General features: G+C 34.6%; 2 pseudogenes; one reads left to right on the top strand and one right to left on the bottom strand.

Moving 5' to 3' along the window:
- Nucleotides 1-19,086: 19,086 nt before the first annotated feature.
- Nucleotides 19,087-22,566, bottom strand: LOC125420121 (protein TIC 214-like; annotated as a pseudogene).
- Nucleotides 22,567-23,812: 1,246 nt separating this feature from the next.
- Nucleotides 23,813-25,612, top strand: LOC132803705 (NAD(P)H-quinone oxidoreductase subunit 2 A, chloroplastic-like; annotated as a pseudogene).
- The last annotated feature ends 640 nt before the right edge of the window (nt 25,613-26,252 follow it).

The raw sequence follows: 26,252 nt of genomic DNA, 5'->3' as shown, positions 1-26,252 counted from the left end.
GACCAGCTTAACTTCGGTATTGAACAGTTCCCATGAATTCTTAGTGATATCAAGTGAATTCAAGAAGACTTGACCCCATTTCTTGCTGCTCGAAATCCATAAATGCATCAAAACCACTACCTAGGTCCGTATCAGCTTTCACCACTTGTATGCTCAAAACAGGCCTTGTCTCTTCAGGTATGGACAAGCCCTTTTGAGAATGAATTACCCCCTGGATAAAGGTAGTAATATTTTCCTTAAACCTCTTAGTTTGAGCCCTAGTGATCGGCCTGGTCTTCATCCATATCGGGTCAGCACTCCAGCGGGTTGTCAATTGTGCGAGCACGGGTGGATTCGTATCATTCCCCTCCTCTTGAAAAGGATTTGACCTCGAATCAAAATCCTCACCTGCAGCAAAAAGAGATAAATCAGTAGCATTTAATGTGGCCCTAACATTGGAATCACTTGTTAAATCAAGTTTGTAGGCATTCTTGTTAATCCGTTCCAAAACTTGAAAAGGTGCATCCACACGCGGCATAAGCTTTGATTTTCTTTGTTTGGGGAACCTCTCCTTTTGTAAGTACAACAAAACCAAGTCCCCTGGGTCAAACATTATGGCAACAAAATCTAGAAATACATGCTCATTATGGCAAAAATTACACCTTTTAAAGTTAGCAACAAATCTCTTCTTTTTCAAATTTCCATAAAGTAAAGGTCTCAACAAGGCAGATAAAGTTCTATAGAACAAAAGCATCTTTAAATAAGCATCTTTATAATTCATGATACCCAAAACTCAAATAAAATTTTTTATTTTTCCTTCAATGGTTTCTTACTCAATATGGCTTTATTAACATCCCCAAAACTCAAATAAAATTTTTTATTTTTCCTTTCTTTTCTTTCTTTTCCTTTTTTACTCACAATTTCATTGAATTTTGCATCACTCTTGGCTTTTTCTTCAAGTTTCTCACTCTTGGGTTCTTAAAAATTTTCCACTCAACCTAGGTATTAGAGGGCTTACCTTGGACAACAATCTCACCTTTCCCCTCTTGAATGGATGGTGGAACCATTTGTGCCATACTAGCCTTCTCTATGAGCCTCTCTGCTTCCCTCCTTTGTTGCATTTGTAGTTGGTCTCTAAAAACCTCCTTCGGGGTCAATGGCTCCAGCTTGACCTTCTTACTTTTAAATCTAAAAACAATACAACTCTATCGACTATAATGAGTAGCATCTTTATCAAATTACCATGGTCTACCTAATAATACATGTCCGGATGCATAGACACAACATGACATAAAACAACATCCACATATTTATCTATGCTAAATTTTACTTTGGTTTATTTATTCACTTTCATCTCACCACTATCATTAAGCCATTGTAATCTATGAGGCTCTGGATACTTAGTAGTTGTTAAGCCTAATTTAGCAACCACAATGTTACTGATAACATTTGTACAACTTCCACTATCAATAATCATACTACAAATCTTACCTTGGATTTCACATCAGGTGTGAAAGATATTTTCTCTTTGAACTTGATCCTCACCTTTGTAGACAGAAAGCACTCTCCTAGAAACTAAATTTAACTCGTCATTAGATGCATGCAAGGTTTCGGCTTCATCCTCAAAGTCCTCCTCCTCTTGCTCCGCTTCATCACCAGTTTCCTCACTTTACGATTCTAGCTCACCATTACCATTTAACATCGTGATTCTTCTATTTTGGCATTGACTAGCAATGTGTCTCAATCCTTAGCACTTGAAACAAATAATTTCTCCAGATGTTGAAGGTTTAGGATCATATTTTACATTATTTTTAAGTGCTTGGACAGATTCAGCCTTAGGCTCCCTTTTTGGTGCTTTCTTCTCCCACCTTCAGCTTTGGCTTGCTTTCATAGGTGGGATTGTTTTTCTAGCCACTTGGAATTGATCTTCCATTGTTGGAAACACCTCCAAACCATGAGCCTATACCCCTGCTCTTGAATTGATGCTCTAATTTAATAGCCACATGCAACATATCCTCTAATTTCACATATTGTTGCAATTCTAGTTGATTGGCTATTTCACGATTCAAACCACCAAGAAACCTTGCCATGGTTGCTTCCCTATCTGCATTCATACTTAACCTCATCATAAGCATCTCCAACTCCTTGTAGTAATTCTCACGGACCTATTTCCTTGAGTTACACATTGAAGCCTTTGATGCACCAACCTATGAAGTGTGATAGTACGAACCGCTTCCTCATGGCTCATTTCATTCGTCGCCATGTAGTGATCAAGTCATCACAAACTCTCCTTCGGGTGTTTTTCTCATTGATCCACCATTGGAATGCATAATGACCAAATTCCATTGCTGCCAATTTCACCTTCTTAGCCTCCGAATAGTTGTGGCAATCGAAAATCATCTCCATACGTTCCTCCCATTCGAAGTAAGCCTCCTGGTTACTTTTTCCCATGAAAGGAGGTATGTTTACCTTGAGGATGCCAAGATCATCATCTACCTCTCCTCTCCTATGCCTCCCATGGCCTAGCCTCTCTTGGACAGCAAGTGTTTCATCCATCCTTTCCTCGAAATCATCTCCAAAATTTTCCTCTTCAAACTCCTCTCTAGATCGTCCACGCCCTCCTCGACCTCGACTTAGACCTCCATGGAACTCTTGTCTCAAATTTGGTCCTCTACGAAATGTTTCTATTCTATCCATCATTTGATTTATGTGGTCAAATTGAGCATTCATCCGCTGCAATTGTTCTAAGACAGCCCTTATGTTTGTTTGCTCACATCCCCTGTAGCACGGGAATCACCATAGAATCCTACAGATTCTTCTTCATTGATTCTTAGTGGTGGATCTCCTATCCTAAACCTTGAATCTGCCATGTTAGTATAAATAATGCAAAATAAAATAAATTCTCACCAAATATCATTCCCTTGCATGTTTCACTCAATTAAGGTCTCGACACTCGTGTTTTCACACTAGTTTCGCCTGTTATCCTCTTTTAAGTTCACACACTCTTTCCTTTTTCCACTCAATGAATTATCTCAAAATTCTAATTAAATTACCCATAAAATAGCAGTTAGATCACAAGTATGTTTTAATTAACCTTATTAACAAAACAGTAGCAAAAAGCAAGTAATACCGAATGAATTTAAAATACTTAAATTTCGGCTTTTCTAAGCAAAATAAGGCAAATTACAAGAAATTGTTTTTTACTATATGGTAAGAAATTAAAGACCCAAGAATAAAAATTTAGGAAAAGAATTCCAAACATGAACAAGAATCAATTAAAACAAAACTAAGGAATAATGTTGGTTGTTGTTCTTGTAATTCAAGTTTTTTTATCAAATCTTTTAACTAATTTTAATCCAAATAATATAAGCATCCAAAATTCAAATATCCAGCAAAAAAAATGATTCTCCAGAAACTCAAAATACTGAAGAAAGAATCAACAAATCAGCAGCTCCAAGAAATTTCCAGCAACAAATTTCAGCACCAAATTCAACAAAATGAATTTATTTTTCTATTATTCGGCTTTTCTTCTTCTTTTTTGTTTTTCATTGAATATCAAACACAACTCCAGTAACAAAAATTAGCAATCAAATTTCAATTCCAACAGCAAAAACTCACCAAACCCGTGGCCTCCAACAACAAGAATAAAAATGTGCAGTTATTATTATTATTTTTTTTCCATTATGCAACCTCTTTTTTTTTTTTTTTTTTACCTCACAGATCATAAAACAACTGCATTAGCAAGAATAAATACCAAAAATTGCAATTCTAAAGCCACAAATTCACCAAACCCGAGACCACTCTTCAAACAAAAAAACAAATTGCATAAATATTAGGTTTTTTATGCAATATGCTTTCAAAACTCTCTCTTTTGTTTTTTTTTTTTTTCTTATGAATGTATGAGTGTAAATAACTAAGACCAAAACAGAAAAGGAAAATCAACAATCATCTAAAATTAAGAAAAACAATGATGAAAGACAACCAACAAACTAGGAAACAAAAAATATGGTAAAACTAGGAAAGCCTAATTTGACTAAGAAAATTTGTTTATTTTTAAAATATGCAGAACGTGTATGATGATAGAAACAACCTTAAACCAATGCTAAAATTGCAGAATAATACAAAAACAAATAAAGAAAATAAATATAGATCAAACCTAAGCAAAATTTTGGCTCTGATACCAAAGGATACGAACCTAGGACAACCTGCGCCCAAACCAGTATAATATTAGCCCAGATCTAATTATGTTCAAGTTCTAATGGTCACCTTGATCCCTAACCAACTTGTGATTAGAAACCTCGGTATATAATGAAGACGCCACAATAGGTGATGGATATCCTATTGATAAGTCAAGCTAAAACATTCATTTACTAATAGTGTTTTAGGTGTTCAAAAGAACAAGAGAAATTCAATCTCACAAAATAAATTCTGAATATTATTAATAGTGTGTTCATCCCAAAAAAAATCCCTTTTATAGGCTAAGAGGAAGCAAAATAAACCCTAATTACAATAGGTATAACTAGCCATGCAATAAAGATTCCTAATATGGCCGAAAGTCTCCTCCTTTTGTCATCTAATTTTAATTAATTAATTCCTTTATTTTGAATTAGGAATTAATTAATTTACAATGAAAATAATAAAATAATAATTTTCCTAAACCTATTTGTCCAGAAAATAAATAAATAAAAATCAAAAAGTATAAGTAATTTTCTAAAACAAAAAGTAGAAACCAAATTAGGAGATTAAAACACTATTTGTTTGACTAAGTTGACTTTGACCAATCTTTGACCAATTTAGGCTCCAAATCAGTTTTCATATACTTTGTAGGATGCCAAATAGGCTGATTATGAAGTCCCAAACATTGCCCTTGCTTGGAGGAAAGAGAAAAAGCCAACTCAACAGAATACAATAAAGCTAGCAGAAAATACGACAAATGAATGAAAAGAAAAAATGAATTAGTGTGCTATCTAGTTTTGTGTGGCCTACTCTAACATCTTGTCTTCATCTTCTTCTTCCTTCAAAATAAAAACTCTAACAATCCTAAATATCACCATACCAAAAACAAACACAAAAATCACCTAAACATCAAACCAAAAATCAGATTAAAGGTTGTGCACAAGACTAACACCTTATGTACAACACTCTTGGCCAAGTGAACCCGAAACCACACCAAACTCCAACAAAAGAGAGTACTTTGGTTCTCCCAATAACTAAAAAGTGTATCATGCCTGAATCTAACTGGGGTTTGCGGTGGTGGAGGAACTGGATCGGAAAAAATAGGGATTCTAGTTGTAAGATATCTAATGAAATCGTCGTTGGAATTGAGATCTCATTTAAAGAGAAATATATCAAATATCTAAAGTTTCTTTTTGTATATTCTATGGATGATCTGATTAGCAAGGACTACGATTGGGAATTGTTTTATCATCCTTCTTCGAGGAAGAGATGAAACATAATCAACTTGAATTCGGGACAGCTATTTGAAATCTTTGTGAAATACTAGATTTGTTATCTCATGTTTGCTTTTCGTGAAAAAATATCAATTGAAGTGGAGGATTTCTTCAAACAACAAGGAGTTGGTTCAACTATTCAATCAAATGATACTGAGCATGTTTCCCGTCTCTTCTCGAGAAAAAAATGGGCTATTTCTTTGGAAAATTGTGCTCAATTTCATCTGTGTCAATTCCACCAGGACCTCTTCTTTAATTGGGGGAAGAATCCGCATGAATTGGATTTTTCGAGGAACATATTGAGAGAGAATTGGATTTGGTTAGACACTGAGTCGTTGGTAAACAAGGATCAGTTTTTTAGCAAGGTACGAAATGTATCGTCAAATATTCAATATGATTCCCCAAGATCCAGTTTTGTTCAAGTAACAGATTCTAGCCAATTGAAAGGATCTTCTTATTGATCCAGAGATCATTTCAATTCCATTAGTAATGAGGATTTAGAATATCACATATTGATCAATCAAAGAGAGATTCAACAACTAAAAGAAAGATCGATTCTTTGGGACCCTTTCTTTCTTCAAAAGGAACGAATAGAGATAGAATCAGATCGATTCCCTAAATGCCTTTTTGGATATTCCTCAATGTCCCAAATATTCACAGAACGTGAGAAGCAGATGAATAATCATCTACTTCCAGAAGAAATCGAAGAATTTATTGGGAATCCTATAAGATCCATTCATTTGTTTTTCTATGCCAGATGGTCAGAACTTCATCTGGGTTCGAATTCTACTAAGTGGTCCACTAGACAACAAAAATTGTTGAAGAAAGAACAAGATGTTTCTTTTGTCCTCTCCAAGCGATTAGAAAATAAAGAAATACTTAATATTGAATGTAATTATGTATTTACAAAATACCGTCTCAATTCATCCTATTTCATCAGATCCGGGATGTGATATGGTTCCGAAGGATGAACTGGATAGTTCCAATAAGATTTCATTCTTGAACAAAAATCCATTTTTTGATTTATTTCATCTATTCCATGACCAGAACAGCAGACGATACACGTTACACCATGATTTTGAATTAGAAGTTCAAGAAATGGCAGATTTATTCACTCTATCAATAACTGAGCTGGATTTGGTGTATCGTAAGGGATTTGCCTTTTCCATTGATTCCTATAGATTTGATCAAAAATAATTATTGAATGAGGTATTCAACTCCATGGATGAATCAAAAAAGAAATCTTTGCTAGTTCTACCTCCTATTTTTTATGAAGAAAATGAATCTTGACCTCTTGCAGGAATGATTTGGAAGATACAAAACCAAAAATAGTGGTGTTTGCTAGCAACAACATAATGGAGGCAACCAATCAATATAGATTGTTCCGAAATCTGATTCAAATCCAATATAGCATCTATGGGTACATAAGAAATGTATTGAATCGATTTTTTTTAATGAATAGATCCGATCACAACTTTAAATATGGAATTCAAAGGGATCAAATAGCAAATGATACTCTGAATCATAGAACTATAATGAAATATACGATCAACCAACATTTATCAAATTTGAAAAAAGGTCAAAAGAAATGGTTCGATCCTTTTATTTTTATTTCTCAAACCAAGAGATCCATGAATCAGGATCCTGATGCATATAGATATAAATGGTCCAATGGGAGCAGGAATTTACAAGAACATTTGGAACATTTCATTTATGTGCAGAAGAGCCATTTTCATTTTCAAGTAATGTTCGATTAATTACGTATTAATCAATATTCCATTGATGGGTCTGAGGTAATCAATAAAAAAGATTTGTCTAAGTCATTTCCTTTCTTTTTTGTCAAAGTTACTTCTTTTTCTGTCCAAGTTTCTTCTCTTTTGTCTAACTCACTTCCTTTTTTCTTTGTGAGTTTCGGGAGTATTCCCATTCATAGGTTCAAGATCCACATCTATGAATTGAAAGGTCCAAATGGTCAACTCTGCAATTAGTTGTTAGAATCAATAGGTCTTCAAATCATTCATTTGAAAAAATGGAAACCGTTCTTATTAGATGATCATGATACTGCCCAAAAAGTGAAATTCTTGATCAATGGAGGAACAATATCACCATTTTTGTTCAATAATATACCAAAGTGGATGATTGACTCATTCCGTACTAGAAATAATCACAGGAAATCTTTTTATAACACGGATTCCTATTTCTCAATGATATCCCATGATCAAGACAATTGTCTGAATCCCGTGAAACCATTTCATAGAAATTCATTGATATATTCTTTTTATAAAGCAAATCGCCTTTGATTCTTGAATAATGCACATCACTTCTGCTTCTATTGTAACAAAGGATAAGGAAAGGGCATGTATCAATAATTATGATTTTATGTATGGAAAATTCCTCAATATCGTGTTCACTCACAACAAAATATTTTCTTTGCGCGGCGGTAAAAAAAATATGTTTTTTGCAGAGAGATACTATTTCACCAATCGAGTTATAGGTGTCTAACATATTCATACCTAACGATTTTCCACAAAATTGTGATGAAAATTATAACTTGTACAAATCTTTCCATTTTCCAATTTGATCCGATCCATTCATTCGTATAGCTATTTACTCAATCGCAGACATTTTTGGAACACTTCTAACAGAAGGACAAATAGTCGATTTTTAAAGAACTTATTGTTAACCGCTTTCAGATATGAATCTATCTGATTCAGAAGGGAATAACTTGCATCAATATTCTCAATTTCAATTCAAACATGGGTTTGATTCACACTCCATGTTCTGAGAAATATTTATCGTCCGAAAAGAGGAAAAAATGGGTTCTTTGCCTAACGAAATGCCTTGAGAAAGGGTGGATGTATAGAACTTTTCAACGAGATAGTGCTATTTTAACTCTCTCAAAATGGAATATATTCCAAACATATATGCCATGGTTCCTTACTTCGACAGGATACAAATATCTAAAATTTATATTTTTAGATACGTTTTTAGACCATTATTACCGAGATAATGGTCTACTTCTTCACATCCATCGTGCAATGCATGCAGTTATTGATAGAGAGAAAAATCATGGTATGCACTTTTGTGTACAAAATAAAGCGTTACGTTTGTTTGGTGGAGATCATAGTCACGTTGGTACTATAGTAGGTAAACTTAAAGGGGAAAGAGACATCACTTTAGGCTTTGTTGATTTACTACGCGATGATTTTATTGAAAAAGATCGAAGCTGTGCTATTTATTTCGTGCAAGATTTGGTCTCTTTACCAGGTGTTATCCCTGTGGCTTCAGGGGGTATTCATGTTTGGGATACGCCCGCTCTGACCGAGATCTTTGGAGATGATTCCATACTACAGGTCAGCAGAGGAACTTTAGGACACCCTTGGGGAAATGCGCCCGGTACCGTAGCTAATCAAGTAGCTCTATAAGCATGTGTACAAGCTCGTAATGAGGGACGTGATCTTGCCCGTGAGGGTAATGAAATTATCCATGAGGCTAGTAAATGGAGTCCTAAACTAGATGCAGCTTGTGAAGTATGGAAGGATATCAAATTTGAATTTGAAGCAATGGATACTTTGTAATCCAGTAATTACTTACTGTTCATTCTTTTAATTGTAATTGAAATTAAACTCGACCCAATCTTTTAGTAAAAGGATTGATCCGAATACAAAGATTTTATCAATTTTTGATATATACAGACCTATCTAGATGTACGAGATCTTAAATACAAAATATAAGGAGAAACAGCTTAAACATTTCTATTGTTGTGTTGGATCCACAATTAATCCTATGGATCCTTAGGATTGGTGTGTTTTTTTTTATTTTTTATATTATATATGTTAATAATTATATTTTTATTTTATATATTATTACATCTTGTTTATATATTATTATATCTTGCCGTTTCGAATCATGGGTGGAGTTGAGTACCATAATTTCTTTTACCCATCCTGTATATTGTCCTTTTCATTCTGTGTTAGAATAGAAACTGATTAGTAGGAGAGATTTTGCGAAAAAAGGTTCTTCATATTCATATGAGGAAACAACTTTTTCTTTTTTCGATGTGAATTTGACACAACATGGAGGAACCCGCTATTTGCTATTTATAATAAAAAAAAGCTTTTTCAATTATTTTGAATTGGAAAAAGATTTCATCCTATTTTATCATATATAGAGAAGAGATACTCTGGATTCTCACAAGGGATAATCACTTTTTTTTTTCTTTTCTAGTATCTACTTGTTATTAGTTAATAATCATGGTGATTGGATTTATATGCTTATTCTAAATATAAATTCTAATCAGAATATTCAAATGATTTTTATCAAATAAATATTCATTTATTGTATTTTCATGTAAATTAGGGCAAGAAAGCTTTATGGAAAAACGTCAATTCGATTCGATGTTGTTTAGGAGGGGGTTAGAATACATGTGTGGGTTAAGTAAATCAATGGATAATTTTGGTGCTTCTATTGAAAATGAAAATACCAATGTAAATAAAGATTTGATTATAAATCATATGAATAAAAAAATTCCTAATGGGATTGAGAATAACAATTATAGTTATAGTAATGTTGATCATTTAGTCGGCGTTAGGAGGTACATTCGAAATTTCATATTTGATCAAATTTTTTTCTTTAGGAATAGTAATAGAGACCATTACTCCATATATTTTGATATTGGAAATCGAATTATGTATCCCACCTGGGGAGTACGTTCATAAGAATGAAACTCAGAGGAATTGACGGGGGCCCACACAAGTGGTGGAGCATGTGGTTTAATTCGATGAAAAGCAAAAAACCTTACCAGGGCTTGACATGCTGTGAATCCTTTTGAAATAGAGGGGTGCCTTCGGGGAATGCGGGCACTGATGGTTCATGGCTGTCGTCAACTCGTGTCATAAGGTGTTTGGTTGAGTCCTATAAGGAGCGCAACCCTCGTGTTTAGTTGCCACTGTTGGGTTTGGAACCCTAAGCAGGCTGCTTGTGATAAGCCAGAGGAAGGTAAGGATGATGTCAAGTCATCATGCCCCTTATGCCCTGGGCGACACACATGCTACAATGGCTAGGACAAAGGGTCGTGATCCCATGAGGGTGAACTAACTCCAAAAACCCATCCTTAGTTTGGATTGAAGGCTACAACTCGCCTACATGAAGCCGAAATCGCTAGTAATCGCCGATCAGCCATACAGCAGTGAATTCATTCTCGGGCCTTGTATGCACCAGCCATCACAATATGGGAGCTGGCCATGCCCGAAGTCATTACCTTAACAGCAAGGAGGGGGATGCCGAAGGCAAGGCTAGTGACGGGGGTGAAGTCATAACAAGGTAGCCATACTAAAAGGTGCGGCTGTATCACCTCCTTTTTAGGGAGAGCTAATGCTTGTTAGGTATTTTGGTTTGACATTACCGCACACCCAAAAGAAAGTGAGCTACGTTTGAGTGAAACTTGGAGATGGAAATGTTCTTTCGTTTCTTGATGGTGAAGTAAGACTAAGCTCATAAGCTTATTATCCTAGGTCGGAACAAGTTGATAGGATCTCCTTTTTTGGGTCCCCATGTCCTTCCCATGTGGCGATGTGGGGGTATAAAAAAGGAAAGAGAAGGATGGGGTTTCTCTCACTTTTGGCATAGTGGGCCCCCTACTAGAGGCCCACACGACGGGCTATTACCTCAGTGGTATAGTGCGCCCCTGATAATTGCATTGTTGTGCCTGGGTTATTATTTACTTATAATGGTAATCCATAAATAGATGAGTTCTTCTGATGATGCGAACCCGCCCGAGCTCACACCACCGACAACTCGCTGGGGTACTGATCCGATACGGATGAAGACTGGACCGATCACTAGGGCTCAAGCTAAGAGGTTTAAGGATAACCTTGCTGCCTTTATTCAGAAAGTAATTCATTCTCCAAAGGGCTTGTCCATGCCTGAAGATGAAAGACCTGTTTTAAGTATCCAAGTGGTGGAGGCTGATACATCGGATACCCATACATCGGACATTTTATATCGGACACCCTTGCCTCAGACATCTGATATCGGACTTCGGACATCGGATGTAACTTAGCTCGGACAGACACCAAATAGTCGGCCAAACACAACTTAGCTCGGACAGACATCAGTTAGGTCGGCCAGACATAAGTTAGCTCGGACATCAGACAGACATAAGTTAGCTCGGTTGAAGACATAATTCAGCCTAGATGTCAAAGTCAACTCATTACCTAATTTGCGATTGACTTTCTTTCTGTTTGGGTTATTTATTTATTTATTTATTTTCTGGACAAATAACTTTAGGAAGGTTTTTATTTTATTCTTTCCATTGTAAATTAATTAATTCCTAATTTAATATGAAGGAATTAATTAATCAAACTTAGATTAGGAAAGGAAGTATAGTTTCGGCCAATTGGGATTCTTTATGTGTGTGGCTGGTTTTTCCTAGGGTTTTTAGGGTTTATTTTGTTTCTTTCGAAGCCTATTTAAAGGCTTATTTTTCAATATGAATACAACTTTGATTTGATTAAGAAAATACTTGCGAGATTAATTATCTCTTTGTTCTTTGAGAACACCTAAAACACCATTAGAGAATTGGTTGTTTTAGCTTGACTCATCAATAGGTTTTCCATCCCCTATAGTGGCGTCAACATTATGCCAAGGTTTCTAACCATAGGTTGGTTAGGGGTTGAGGTCCATTCCATTAGAACTTGAACTTAATTGCGATCCGGGCTAATATAATACGGATTTAGGAGCAGGTCGTCCTAGGTTCGTATTATTTGGTATCAAAGCTAAATTTTGTTCAGGTTTGATCTATCTTTATTTGCTTTATTTGTTTTTGTGTTATTCTACAATTTTAGCATTAGGTTAAGGTTGCTTCTATCATCATACACGTTCTGCATTTAAAAAAAAATAAAAAATATTCATTCCTAGAGAAATTAGGATTTCCTAGTTTTGCCATATTTTTTGTTTCCTAGTTTGGTGGTTGTTTTTCATCATTGTTCTTGTTGATTTTGGTTTTTGTTGATTTTTCTTTGCTGTTTTAGCCTTAAATATTTGCATTCATATATTCAAAAAAAAAAAAAGAAGCTAAGAGTCTGCGGCAACATTTAAAAAAAAAAAAAAACTGCATATTTGTGTTTATTTGGAGGTCACGGGTTTGGTGTTTGTTTTGGAGTTGGAGTTGCAATTTTGATAATTATTCTTGCTACTGCAGTTGTTTATGTTCTGTGAGTGAAAAAAAATAACAAAAAATAAAAAAAGAGGCAAAGCCAAATAAAAAAAATAAAAAAATATATATTTTGGTTTGTTGGAGTTTGATTTGTTTGCTGGAAATTTGTTGGAGCTGCTGGGTTTATGATTATTTATTCAAATTTGAATTGCTGGGAAATTAGTTTTGCTGCTGGATATTTGAATTTTGGGTGCTTAAATTATTTGGATTAAAATCAGTTAAAGGATTTGATACAAAACTTGAATTACAAAGAACAATAACCAACAACTATTCTATATTTTTGTTCAATTTGATTCTTGTTCGTATTTGAATTTATTTTTCTGGAATTTTATTCTTGAACTCACAATCTACTACCATCTGGTGCAGTTTTTAAAAATTCCAATATTTTCCCATTATTTTGTGTTTTCTTGTCTAGAAAGCTGAAAATGAGGATTTGTTGGTTTCTTTCGGTATTGCCTACTTTTTGCTTACTGTTTGTTGATAAGTTTAATTAAAACATACTAGTGATCTAATTGCTGTTTTGTGGGTGTTTTAATTAGAACTTTGAGATAATTCATTGAGTGGAAAAAGACAAGAGTGTGTGAGCTTAAAAGAGGGTAAAAGCCGAAACAAGTGTGCAAACACGAGTGTCGAGTTCTCATGCGAGTGAAACACGTAAGGGAGTGAAAGTGTAAGGTCCTATTTTATTTCTATTGCATTATTATACTAACGTGACAGAATCAAGAATGAAGAGAGGAGATCCACCTTTGAGGATCAATGAGGAGGAGTCTGTAGCATTCCATGGCGATGCTTGGGCTACCGGGAGCGGAGAACAAGTGGACATGAGAGCTGTTTTGGAGTCAATACAGCGGGTTAGTGCTCAAGTTGAGTATGTGAATCAAAGAGTGGGAAGACTAGAAGCCTCAAAAGGAATGCCAAATACAAGAAATAGGCGAGAATTCCATGGAGGGCGAGGCCGAGGGCGAGGAGATCGCGAGAGGCCGAGAGAGGAATTTGATGAGGAGCCATTCGGTGGAGACTTTGAAGAAGGTATGGACGAAAATTTTGCTGTCCAAGATAGAGCTGGCCATGGAAGATATAGGAGGGAAGATAAAGATGATGATTTGGGAAATACCAAGGTTAACATCCCACCTTTTATGGGTAAAAGTGATCCCGAAGCTTATTTGAAGTGGGAAGAAAAAATGGAGATGATTTTTGACTGCCACAACTATTCAGAAGGTAAGAAGGTGAAGTTGGAAGCAATGGAGTTTGGACATTGTGCACTCCAATGGTGGACCAATGAGCAAAAATCAGAAGGAGAGTTGGTGATGACTTGATTACAACATGGCGATAAATGAAAGGAGCCATGAGAAAGCGGTTTGTGCCATCCCATTACCATAGGTTGCTGCATCAAAGGCTTCAATCTTTGTCTCAAGGAAGTAGGTCCGTGGAGGATTATTACAAAGAGATGGAGATGTTAATGATGAGGCTAAATATGAATGAGGATAGGGAGGCAACAATGGCAAGATTTCTCGGAGGATTAAACCGTGACATTGCCAACCAACTTGAATTACAACAATACTTGGAATTGGAAGAGATGTTGCATGTAGCAATTAAGCTTGAGAACTAATTCAAGAGGAGGGGAGTTAGTACATGGTTTGGAGGAGTTTCTAGCAGTGGAAGGACAAGTTCAAGTGGCTGGAAAAACAATTCCACTTATGAAAGCAAACTGAAGCCGAAACTTGGTGAAGAAACTACCAACCGGCTGAGAAGAGAATTTAAAACGGAATCTGCCCAAGCCATTAAAGGTGAGGTAAAATCTGAACCTAAACGTCAAAATTAAAGAGAAATTAGTTGTTTCAAGTGCCAAGGAAGAGGACATATAGCCAGCCAATGCCCGAATAGAAGGATAATGGTATTAAAGGGTGATGGTGAGCTGGAATCTGCAAGTGAAGAAAGTGAAGCTGAAACCGAGCAAGAGGAGGATTGCAATGATGATGAAGCTGAACCTGTAGATACATCTAATGCCGAGTTAAGCTTGGTTTCAAGGAGAGTTCTTGCTGTCTACAAAGATGAAGAGCAGATACAAAGAGAAAACATCTTCCACACTCGCTGTGAAATACAAGGTAAAATTTGTAGCATGATTATAGATCGTGGGAGTTGTACCAATGTGATAAGTACTCTTGCAGTTGATAAAATAGGCTTGAAAACAAGTAAACATCCAGAACCCTATAGGTTACAATGGTTAAATGATAGTGGTGAGATGAGGGTAAACAAACAAGCCAAAGTAAAATTTAGTATAGGTAGATATGAGGATGTAGTCTTATGTGATATTGTTCCCATGATTGCTGGACATATACTACTAGGTAGGCCATGGCAATTTGATAAAGATGCTATTCATTTTGGTCGAGAAAATAGTATTGTTTTCAGGTTTAAAGGGAAGAAGGTCAAGCTGGAACCATTATCTCCTAAAGAAGTTTACAAAGACCAATTACGAATGCAACAAAGGAGGGAAGCCAAAAAGCTCAAGGAAAAAGCAAGTATGGCACCAACGGCTTCACCATCCTTTCAAGGAGGTAAGAATGAGGTTGCTGACCAAGGTAAGGTTTCTAAGACTCATATTGAGTGGAAAGATCAAGGAAAAGCCGAAATAGAGGGGAAAGAAAGTGGCAAACCCTAGAGCATGGAGGAGGAAGAGAAATCCAAAGGTTTGCGCCAATCCAAGAAAAAAAAAAGAAAAAGAAAGAAAAGAAAGGTTAGGTAGCAATTTTTATTTGAGTTTAGGGGATATTAATAAGGTTATTGAGTGTAAGAAACCTTTGCTGTTCATGATTTATAAAGAAAATTATTTTAATGATATTTCTCTTTTGAAGGAGTTTGGAGATGTCTTCCCAAATGAAATTCCAAGTGGATTACCACCTATTCGAGGGATAGAACATCAAATTGACTTTATTCCAAGGGTTGCCATACCAAATAGACCAGCTTATTGGAGCAATCCCGAAGAAACAAAGGAGCTGTAAAAACAAGTAAGTGATTTGCTTGATAAAGGATACATTCATGAGAGTTTAAGTCCATGTGCTGTTCCTGTTTTGTTGGTACCTAAAAAGGATTGTTCTTGGAGAATGTGTGTTGATTGTAGGGCTATAAATAACATTACCATAAAATATATGCATCCCATTCCTAGATTAGATGATATGCTTGATGAGTTGCATGGTGCTTGAATGTTTACAAAAATTGATCTTAGGAGTGGTTATCACCAAATTAGGATGAAAGAAGGTGATGAATGGAAAACCGCATTCAAAAGTAAATATGGGCTGTATGAATGGTTAGTTATGCCTTTTGGATTATCCAATGCACCTAGTACCTTCATGAGGCTTATGAATCATGTAATGCATCCATTTATTGGTAAATTTGTGGTTGTTTACTTAGATGACATTCTAATATATAGCCGAAATTTGGATGACCATGTGGAGCAACTTAGGCAAGTTTTGTAAGTTCTTAGAAAGGAAAGATTGTTTGCTAACATTAAAAAATGTGAATTTTACAAAGATGAGCTTGTGTTTCTAGGATTTGTAGTAAGTGCTGCAGGAATCAAAGTTGACCAAGCTAAGGTGAAAGCAATTCAAGAGTGGCCGGTTCCTACTTCTATCACCCAAGTGAGGAGCTTTCATGGCTTGGCAAGCTTTTATAGAAGATTTGTCAAGGATTTTAGTACCATAGCAGCACCATTGAATGAAGTTGTCGAGAAGAATGTCGGCTTTAAATGGGGGGAAGTACAAGAAAAATCTTTTAATTTGTTGAAAGAAAAATTGTGTAATGCACCTTTGTTAGTTTTGCCAATTTTTTCTAAGACTTTTAAAATTGAGTGTGATGCTTCGGGTTTAGGTATTGGAGCTGTCTTAATGCAAGAAGGAAGACCCCCTAGCCTACTTTAGTGAAAAATTAAATGGAGCTGCCCTAAACTACCTGACTTATGACAAGGAGATGTATGCTTTGGTGAGGGCTTTGGAGACGTGGCAGCATTATCTCATGCCAAAGGAATTTGTAATTCGTACGAATCATGAGTCTTTGAAACATATCAAGGGTCAAGGAAAGCTCAACCAAAGGCATGCCAAGTGGATTGAATTTATTGAAACCTTTCCATATGTGAGCCGCTACAAAAAAGGTAAGGAAAATGTGGTTGTCGATGCATTATCCCGAAGGTATGTACTTTTTTCTACATTAGATGCTAGATTGCTTGGATTTGAACAATTGAAAGAACTTTATGAGCATGATAGTGACATTGAAGAAATCTTTAGAACCTGTTTGAAACATGTATTTAATAAATTTTACATATTTGAGGGATATTTGTTTAAGGAAAACAAACTTTGTGTGCCTAATTGCAGTATTAGGGAATTATTGGTTCGGGAAGGACATGGGGGTGGTTTAATGGATCATTTTGGTGTTTTAAAAACTTTATCCTTGCTGCAAGAACATTTTATTGGCCTAACATGAGGAGAGATGTTGAGAGAATCTGTGAAAGATGTTTGAAGTGCTGAAAAACAAAATCAACATTAAAACCGCATGGATTGTATAAGCCTTTGTCGATTCCTACCTATCCTTGGGTAGATTTGTCTATGGATTTCATTCTTGGGTTGCCTAGGTCAAGGACAGGTAAGGATTCAATATTTGTTGTAGTAGATAGGTTTTCTAAGATGGCACATTCTATTGCATGTAACAAAACTGAGATTGCATGGAATGCCAATAACTATTGTTTCAGATAGGGATGTTAAGTTCTTAAGCTATTTTTGGAAACCTTTGTGGGCTAAATTAGGTACTAAGCTTTTATTTTCAACTACTTGTCATCCACAAACTGATGGAAAAACCAAAGTAGTAAATAGAACCTTGTCTGCATTGTTAAGAGCGTTAATTAGTAGAAATTTCAGAACTTGGGAAGAATGTTTGCCTCATGTTGAATTTGCATATAATAGGTCTTTACATTCAGCAACTAAATTTACTCCATTTGAAATTGTTTATGGTTTTAATCCTTTGACTCCATTAGATTTAACACCTTTACCTTTAAATGAGCGTGCTAATCTAGATGGAAAACAAAAAGCTGATTTTGTAAAGCAGTTTCATGAGATGATAGGAGCAAATATTGAAAGGAGGACCGAGCAATATGCAAAGGTGGCTAATCAAGGCTGAAATTCAATGGTGTTTGAACCTGGAGATTGGGTGTGGCTGCATTTAAGGAAAGAAAGGTTTCCTGAACAAAGAAAATCCAAACTCATGCCGAGGGCCGATGGTCCTTTTTAAGTTTTGGAGAGGATAAACGACAATGCCTACAAACTTCATTTACCAGGTGAGTATAGTGTTAGTGCCACCTTTAATGTTGCTGATTTATCTCCTTTTGCTGCAAGTGATGACTTCGATTTGAGGACAAATCCTTTTCAAGAGGAGGGGAATGATGCGAACCCGCCCGAGCTCACACCACCGACAACTCGCTGGGGTACTGATCTGATACGGATGAAGACTGGACCGATCAGTAGGGCTCAAGCTAAGAGGTTTAAGGATAACCTTGCTGCCTTTATCCAAAAAGTAATTCATTCTCAAAAGGGCTTGTCCATACCTGAAGATAAAAGACTTGTTTTAAGTATCCAAGCGGTGGAGGCTGATACATCGGATACCCATACATCGGACATTTTATATCGGACACCCTTGCCTTGGACATTGGAGCCTTGCCTCGGATGTCTGATCTCGGACTTCGGACATCGGATGTAGCTTAGCTCGGACAGACACCAGTTAGCTCGGCCAGACACAACTTAGCTCGGACAGACATCAGTTAGCTCGGCCAGACATAAGTTAGCTCGGACATTAGGCAGACATAAGTTAGCCTGGTTGAAGACATAATTCAGCCTAGATGTCAAAGTCAACTCGTTACCTAATTTGCGATTGACTTTCTTTCTTTTTGGGTTTTTATTTATTTATTTATTTTCTGGACAAATAACTTTAGGAAAGTTTTTATTTTATTCTTTCCATTGTAAATTGATTAATTCCTGATTTAATATAAAGGAATTAATAATCAAACTTAGATTAGGAAAGGAAGTATAGTTTCGGCCAACTAGGTTTCTTTATGTGTGTGGTCGGTTTTTCCTAGGGTTTTTAGGGTTTATTTTGTTTCTTTCAAAGCCTATTTAAAGGCTTATTTTTCAATATGAATACAACTTTGATTTGATTAAAAAAATACTTGTGAGATTAATTATCTCTTTGTTCTTTGATAACACCTAAAACACCATTAGAGAATTGGTTGTTTTAGCTTGACTTATCAATAGGTTTTCCATCCCCTATTGTGGCGTCTACATTATACCAAGGTTTCTAACCACAGGTTGGTTAGGGGTTGAGGTCCATTCCATTAGAACTTGAACTTAATTGAGATCCGGGCTAATATAATACGGGTTTAGGAGCAGATCGTCCTAGGTTCGTATCATTCTGATCTTCATAATTAATAGATCTAGATGATATAAATTTATATGCTAAAAGATTATATCTATAGTGCTTTTTAAAATTCTCTGTTTCCTTTTATAATGAGGTGGCTTCAAAAGTCCTTTATTTTTCATACTGAATTAATCAGTTTTTTTCATTTTCATATGATCGTATTTCTTTAAATGGTTAGTTTGACCTATAGAGTGTTGATTGACTCTATTTTGCCACTTTTGTGGTACTAAGCTAGACCATTTAATCAGAGATAAATCATATTGATCATGACCTTTTAACCAATTTTTCCACTGATTCATTCCCCGATGTCGAAAAGAATTATGACTTAATTTGGAATGAAATAGTTTCTATGTTCAACTAAAATAATTCTTTATTTCATTCTTAAGAAAAAAAAGTTGTTCCATTATATTGAAAAATGGATCTTAACTTATATAGGTTAAGGGCTGAGGGTTGTGATAATTTGTAAAATACATATGCTTGTGACATGTAAGATAAGTCAAAAAAAAGTTTGTGCGCTTTTATTACTAATAGTAGAAATTGGACTTTTTTATAGTCGAAATAAAGTGAATTAGACATTTATTTTTTCTATAAAGTATTTTTTTATTTGTTTCACTATTAGAATTAGAAATATCTTTATCATTGTAAATATATTTATTAAGAATTTTGTTTGCTGATTACTGAAAAAATTGTGCATTAATATTCCAACTATCAATGATACCTAAAAAGATATCTATGTATATCTTTTCAACGAAAAAAATATATATAAAATAACGTGATTTACAGATTAGTCGACCATTTATTCTTTTTAATACCTACCCAATATTTTTTGGCAATCTTAATCTTTTATTGTCATAACTCATTTTGTTTCTATTAGAACTTATATTTTGTATTATAACGTATATTTTTCAATGAAAATTTTTTTATAAAATAATGTGATTTACGGATTAGTCAACTATTTCTTCTTTTTAATACCAGCCCAATATTTTTTGGCAATCCTAATCTTTTATCATCATAACTCATTTTGTTTTTGTTAGAACTTATATTTTGTATTATAAATTCCTTTTTGTTCTCTTTTTTTATATTTTTGATTTGATTTATGAGTGTATTTGTTCTATCAGTCAAATTTTGTTTTTTTTTTTTTTTTGGTTAATGAATAATTTGTGCAATCTGTAGGTGAAATTTTACTGAACGATTCATGAATTAGCTGATTATTTCTTATTGAATCTTTTACTTTGATAGTTTCACTTAATTGATATATTTCTAGTTCTCCCAACCCAAATGATAGAGTTGGGTTTATTTTTTAGAGTTCTTTTACTATTTCTTTTAGAAATAGAATAGTTTTAATAAACTGGTTTTTTATGTCTTTTGAAACATTTAGAAAAATTTTTGTTTTTTCTTGTAAACTTCTTAGAATTAGAAAATGCAGCTTTTTCCATTTTCTAATTTTTTTGTTGAGTTCTTTAAAAATAGGTTCAAAAATTGAAAGGTGGTTTTGGGAGACCCAAAAGGCAGTTTAGTTTCCATTCCCCAAACTATTAAAAAATAGAAATCATTTTTTTATCCTTTCTTTTTCATTGGATCGATATAAGTTTTTTGTAGCTTAGATTTGTGCCAAGCTTTCAGACGAAGGAAATAGGATCTTTATCTGAATACCATCTGTTAGCCAGTTTTTTAGAAATTCTATTTCTAATAATTGGATGCCATTATAAGTACATTTAATATGCATTTCTCTATTCCAATCCTTTAAATCCTAAGACCATTCGAGAAATTGAAACAGTTGTATACATATAATATTTTTAACTATTATCAAGAAGGGTAATAGAATATTTTTTCTAAAAATAGATTGGGTTACTAACACAAGACCTTTTAGTATTGGAGCAAATATAATATTATCCCATGCTTTTGCTATTTCTATATGTGCTTTTTCTCGTCTTTTGTTTTCTTCAATTTTGGCTTTTTTCTATATAATCGGAAATTGTTAATTCTATGTTTTTCCACATCCAATTTTTAAAAAACATTTTCATCGGCTCAAAGATACCGAAAGAAAGAAAAAAAATATCTTTTTCGATTCTATCTTGCTTGAAAGAGTTTCCAAATAATTGTTTTATGTCTTTGAGCGCGCATAGAACCTTTTATTATGTCTCAACGAAAATCTGGTTGTTGTGAATAACTTATCAAAGCCACTTCCTCTATTTCATAAGGATTATTAGTATCTTTGGTATTAGTATCAGTAGTTTGTAGGTTATCAGTAAAAATCACTACACCTTTGGATTTTCGTGAACGAATCCCATACTCCGTCGCATCCCCCTTTGTGCTTTCTCCTTCATGTTGTTCCAAATCATTAATGCATTTGTACGATCATCGAGGAACTTTTTTACTGATTTCTTTTAGTTCGATAGGTTTTTTTCTAATTTTTTTTATCGTTAGGGTCTTTTATAACTACATCAAATAGAAATTTATAAATTTTTTTGTTATCTTCTGAATCAATTTTGTTTTGTTCTTCATCGGGAAGTAAAGAAAGCTCTTTAAAATTTAAACTTAATGGTGGTTTTTCAGTAAGTTCATTGATTAACTTCAAGAAATAAAAATTTTTTGTCGCCAATGGTTTTTAATTAAATGGATTTTTTATCTGTTCAAATTTTAGGTAATTAAAAATAAGATGGATACTATGAATCTTATTTATCCAAAAACCCTCTATGTTAATGTTATTTTTTTTGGAAGTTTCATCTAGGATTGCAGTTGAAAAAAAAATTATGATTCGTCCCCGATAAGGGCCATTCAAGAAAGGATCATATATTTTAGGTAAGTATTTGTTTTGAGGATTATCATTACAAAATCTAGTCTCTTTTTTTAGTATATCCCAAACAAAGAATATCCTATCTAAAGTTTTGTCAAGAATTTTGACTCTATTTATAAATTTTTTGTTTAGGTCTTTTATTTTTTATTCATTGCTACAATTTCAATTATTATATAATTCAGCAGAAGAGGGTTTATCTACTGTAAACAGAGACATTTTTCTTTGTATCATTTCCAAAAAAGTTGACAAACTTGACGGGTATGTAAAAGATATTCTTTCTTTGCCCTCGCTTTAAGCGGTCCCTAGGTGCTTTGGTAAGCAGGGGAAGGGGAGCTTTATAGAATACCCATACATGAAGTTAGGGTTATTAAGCTTTAATAGAGTTTGTAACATGAAAATAAAGCGATAAAACCAATGTTAGAGGTATTAGAAGCCCTAGTTTTGGAGGAACCAACCATTGTACTTCTAAAGGAGGGTCTAACATAGCGGAAGGCCACAGCTTTTGTGAGTGCTTAGCTCAATATGGTATGGTATGACAGCAGCATAAGTGAGGCACATAAGGGCCACTAGCATGAGATAGATTTAATGCCAACCAGGACATGATTCTCTAAGTCGTGATTTCCAACGGCTACCAATTATAGAATCGCCGATAACCTGGCCGCCACTATCATGTGCGTAAAGACTTACTGTATAGGCATATTGGAAACCGTTTGACAAGTCAAGGGACCCTGAAATCTGCTCGTTAGCTATAATGTTCTAGAGTCATGCAAAACATACACTAACTGTCCTCCAACTACTATTAATTAATTGGACCTTCAAGGAATGGAACGAGTATAGTACAAAAAGAAAGCTAAACCAATTATAAATGTGATTTCCTCTCCATAAGATCATTTCATGGTAAAGGAAATTGAACCTATGGCACTTAAGCAATGATGGAAAGGAATAAAGTAGAAAAATAAATAAAAAAAGAAAAGAGAGGGAAAAATAATAAATAAAAAAAAGTAAAGTAGAAGAGCCCAGATTCCAAATGAATGAAAACGTGACTGAATTGTTCCTAGTTACTCTTTGGAACCGAGTGGAAGAAGGGAAGAGATTCTCAAATGAGGAAAAGGATCCAATGACTTCAAAAGAATTGAACGAGGAGCCATATGAGATGAAAATCTCATGTACTAATCTGTAGAGTGGCAGTAAGGGTGACTTATCTGTCAACTTTTCCACTATCACCCCCAAAAAACCAAACTCTGCCTTATGTAAAGTTGCCAGAGTACGCTTAACCTCTAGATTTGAAATCACTGCTTATATCCCTGGTATTGGCTATAATTTATAAGAACATTCTGTAGTCTTAGTAAGAGGGGGAAGGGTTAAGGATTTACCTGGTGTGAGATATTGCATTAATCGAGGAACCCTATATGTTGTCGGAGTAAAGGATTGTCAACAAGGACATTCTAGTACATTGTAAATTCTTATCCAAAGACTTGTATCATTTGATGATTCCATGTGAATCACTAGAAACATGTGAAGTGTATGGCTAACCCAATAACGAAAGTTTCATAAGGGAAACAGAGCAGGCTACCATGGGACAAAAGATTTTCTTTCTAAAGAGATTCTATTCGGAACTATTATATGTCCAAGGTCCAATATTGAAATAATTTTAGAGGTTTTCCTTGACTTTGTCTGTGTCAATAAACAATTCGAAATGCCTCGACTTTTTTAGAATAGGTCCGAATCAAATAGCAATGATTCGAAGCACATCTTTTTACATTATTTCGGAAATCCAAGGACTCAATCATATGGATTTGTAAAATACAAGATTTCCAATCCTAGTAGGAAAATGAAAGGAATAGATACTCAATTTAAAATGAGTAAACAGAATTCCATACTCGATCTCATAGATACATATAGAATTATGTGGAAATGGCTATTTTACTATATTCAACTTGATGTATTCCTCTATCCGTAAAGTACATTGAATGTACAGAAATGGCTATAATAGAGTTTCTATTATTCATATTAATAGCTACTCTAGGATGAATGTGTTTTATGCGGTGCTAATGATTAATAACTATCTTTGTAGCTCCAGAATGTTTCAGTTTATGCCCCAACCTATTATCTGGATATACCAAGAAAGATGTACAGTCTAATGAGGCTACTACAAAATATTTACTCATGGGTGGGGCAAGCTCTTCTATTCTAGTTTGTGGTTTCTCTCGGCTATATGGTTCATTCGGGGGAGAATCGAGCTTCAAGAAATAGTGAATGGTCTTATCAATACAAAAATGTATAACTCCTAGCAATTTCAATTTTGCTTATATTCATCACTATAGGAATTGGGTTCAAGCTTTCCCTAGCCCCTTCTCATCAATGGACTCCTGATGTATGCGAAGGAGTGCGGTTTCGATTTTTCAAAACTCCATAGACATGTAAAAGAGAAATGCTAAATATCAATTAAGGTGAAGCAGGGTTAAGAACAATGAATCTCTTTATGATAAAGAGATTCATTTTGCAAGTTTGTTATTACAGGTAGTTCCTATAAAGGATCAGACTAATGGTGTATGCAATACTTGAATTCTTGATGTAGATGCTAATAGTTAGTTCTCATCCTTCAGAGACTACGAGTGTATTGAAAACGAATACCCTAAGATGATCATTTCATGGCTATTGAAAATGAATCAAATAAGATTGTTCTATTTCCAATCTTTATGACTTGCTCCTACGGAACTAAGGTCGAAAAGATTGAGAATAATCAGTCATTCATAACCACTGATGAAGGATTCCTCGAAAAGTTATGGATTAGTAATCCTTTTTAGAAATCAAATGGGTTTGGTCTTATACATACATGAGGTAGGTAATAAAAAAAGAAATAATATGAGTTCTTCTTTCTTTTATCACTTAAGAGCCGTGCGACATGAAATTCTCATGCACAGTTTTGAATGAGAGAAAGAAATGAGGAATCCTCTTTTCGACTCTGACTCTTGCACTTCAGTTGTTGCTTTTCTTTTTATTACTTCGAAAGCAACTGCTTCGGCTTCAGCCACTCGAATTTTCGATATTCCTCTTTATTTTTCATCAAACGAATGGCATCTTTTGGAAATCCTAGCTATTCTTAGCACGATATTGGAGAATCTCATTGCTATTACTCAAGCAAGCATGAAATGCATGCTTGCATGTTCATCCATTTGTCAAATTGGAAATGTAATTATTGGAATAATTGTTGGAGACTCGAATGGTGGATATGCAAGCATGATAATTTATATGCTGTTCTATATCTCCATGAATCTAGGAACTTTTGCTTGCATTGTATCATTTGGTCTACATACCATAACTGATAACATTTCAAATTATGCAGGATTATACACGAAAGAGCCTTTTTTTGGCTCTTTCTTTAGCCCTATGTCTCTTATAGCTCTTCCTCCACTAGCTGGTTTTTTCAGAAAACTTCATTTATTCTGGTATGGATGGCAGGAATGCCTATATTTATTGGTTTCAATAGGACTCCTTATAAGCGTTGTTTGTATATACTATTATCTAAAAATAATCAAGTTATTAATGACTGGACGAAACCAAGAAATAACCTCTCACGCGCAAAATTATAGAAGATCCCCTTTAAGATCAAACAATTCCATCGAATTGAATATGGTTATATGTGTAATAGCATCTACTATACCATGAATATCAATGAACCCGATTATTGAAATTGCTCAGGATACCCTTTTTTAGCTTCTAGAATCTATTTCTTACTTCAAGATCCCTCTTACTAACTTGAATCAACGAATTAAGATATGTTCGTCCAAAATGGGAATGGGCTAGGGTTATGAACTTATAATATATAATCTGATGATCGAGTAGATTCCAAGATTATAAGTTCATTCCATACCAGACCAAACCGAAATAGGGTTATATACATTCTAATTATGAGAAGGGATCATTCGAACATATCTAAATAGATATTGTGTTTGCATATGGATCATGACATTGTTACATTCCATTTAGGACCTTATTCACCTCACCTCTTTGGGTTTCTATTGAATCGAGAAATAGGTTTGATTATCCATCTTTTTGATATAATATATAAATATAAGATAAGGCACCTCCGAAGAATTTAAATCAAAGCAATTGGATGTCCGATTCAGGCCTATATGACATGACCGATCAATAGAAATACTCTAACATTCCACCTTTGTCATATATTGCATACATCACGCTGGAGAGATATCATATTCATGGAATACGATTCACTTTCAAGATGCCTTGATGGTGAAATGGTAGACACGCGAGACTTAAGATCTCATGCTAAAAAGCATGGGGGTTCGAGTCCTCTTCAAGGCATAATATTGAATATTAAGAATACTCAATGAAT

The sequence above is a fragment of the Ziziphus jujuba genome, chromosome 5 (assembly GCF_031755915.1).
Source record: "Ziziphus jujuba cultivar Dongzao chromosome 5, ASM3175591v1".
NCBI lineage: Eukaryota > Viridiplantae > Streptophyta > Magnoliopsida > Rosales > Rhamnaceae > Ziziphus > Ziziphus jujuba.
The sequence above is the reverse complement of the archived record's forward strand: the minus strand, read 5'-3'. Positions and strand labels throughout refer to the sequence as shown.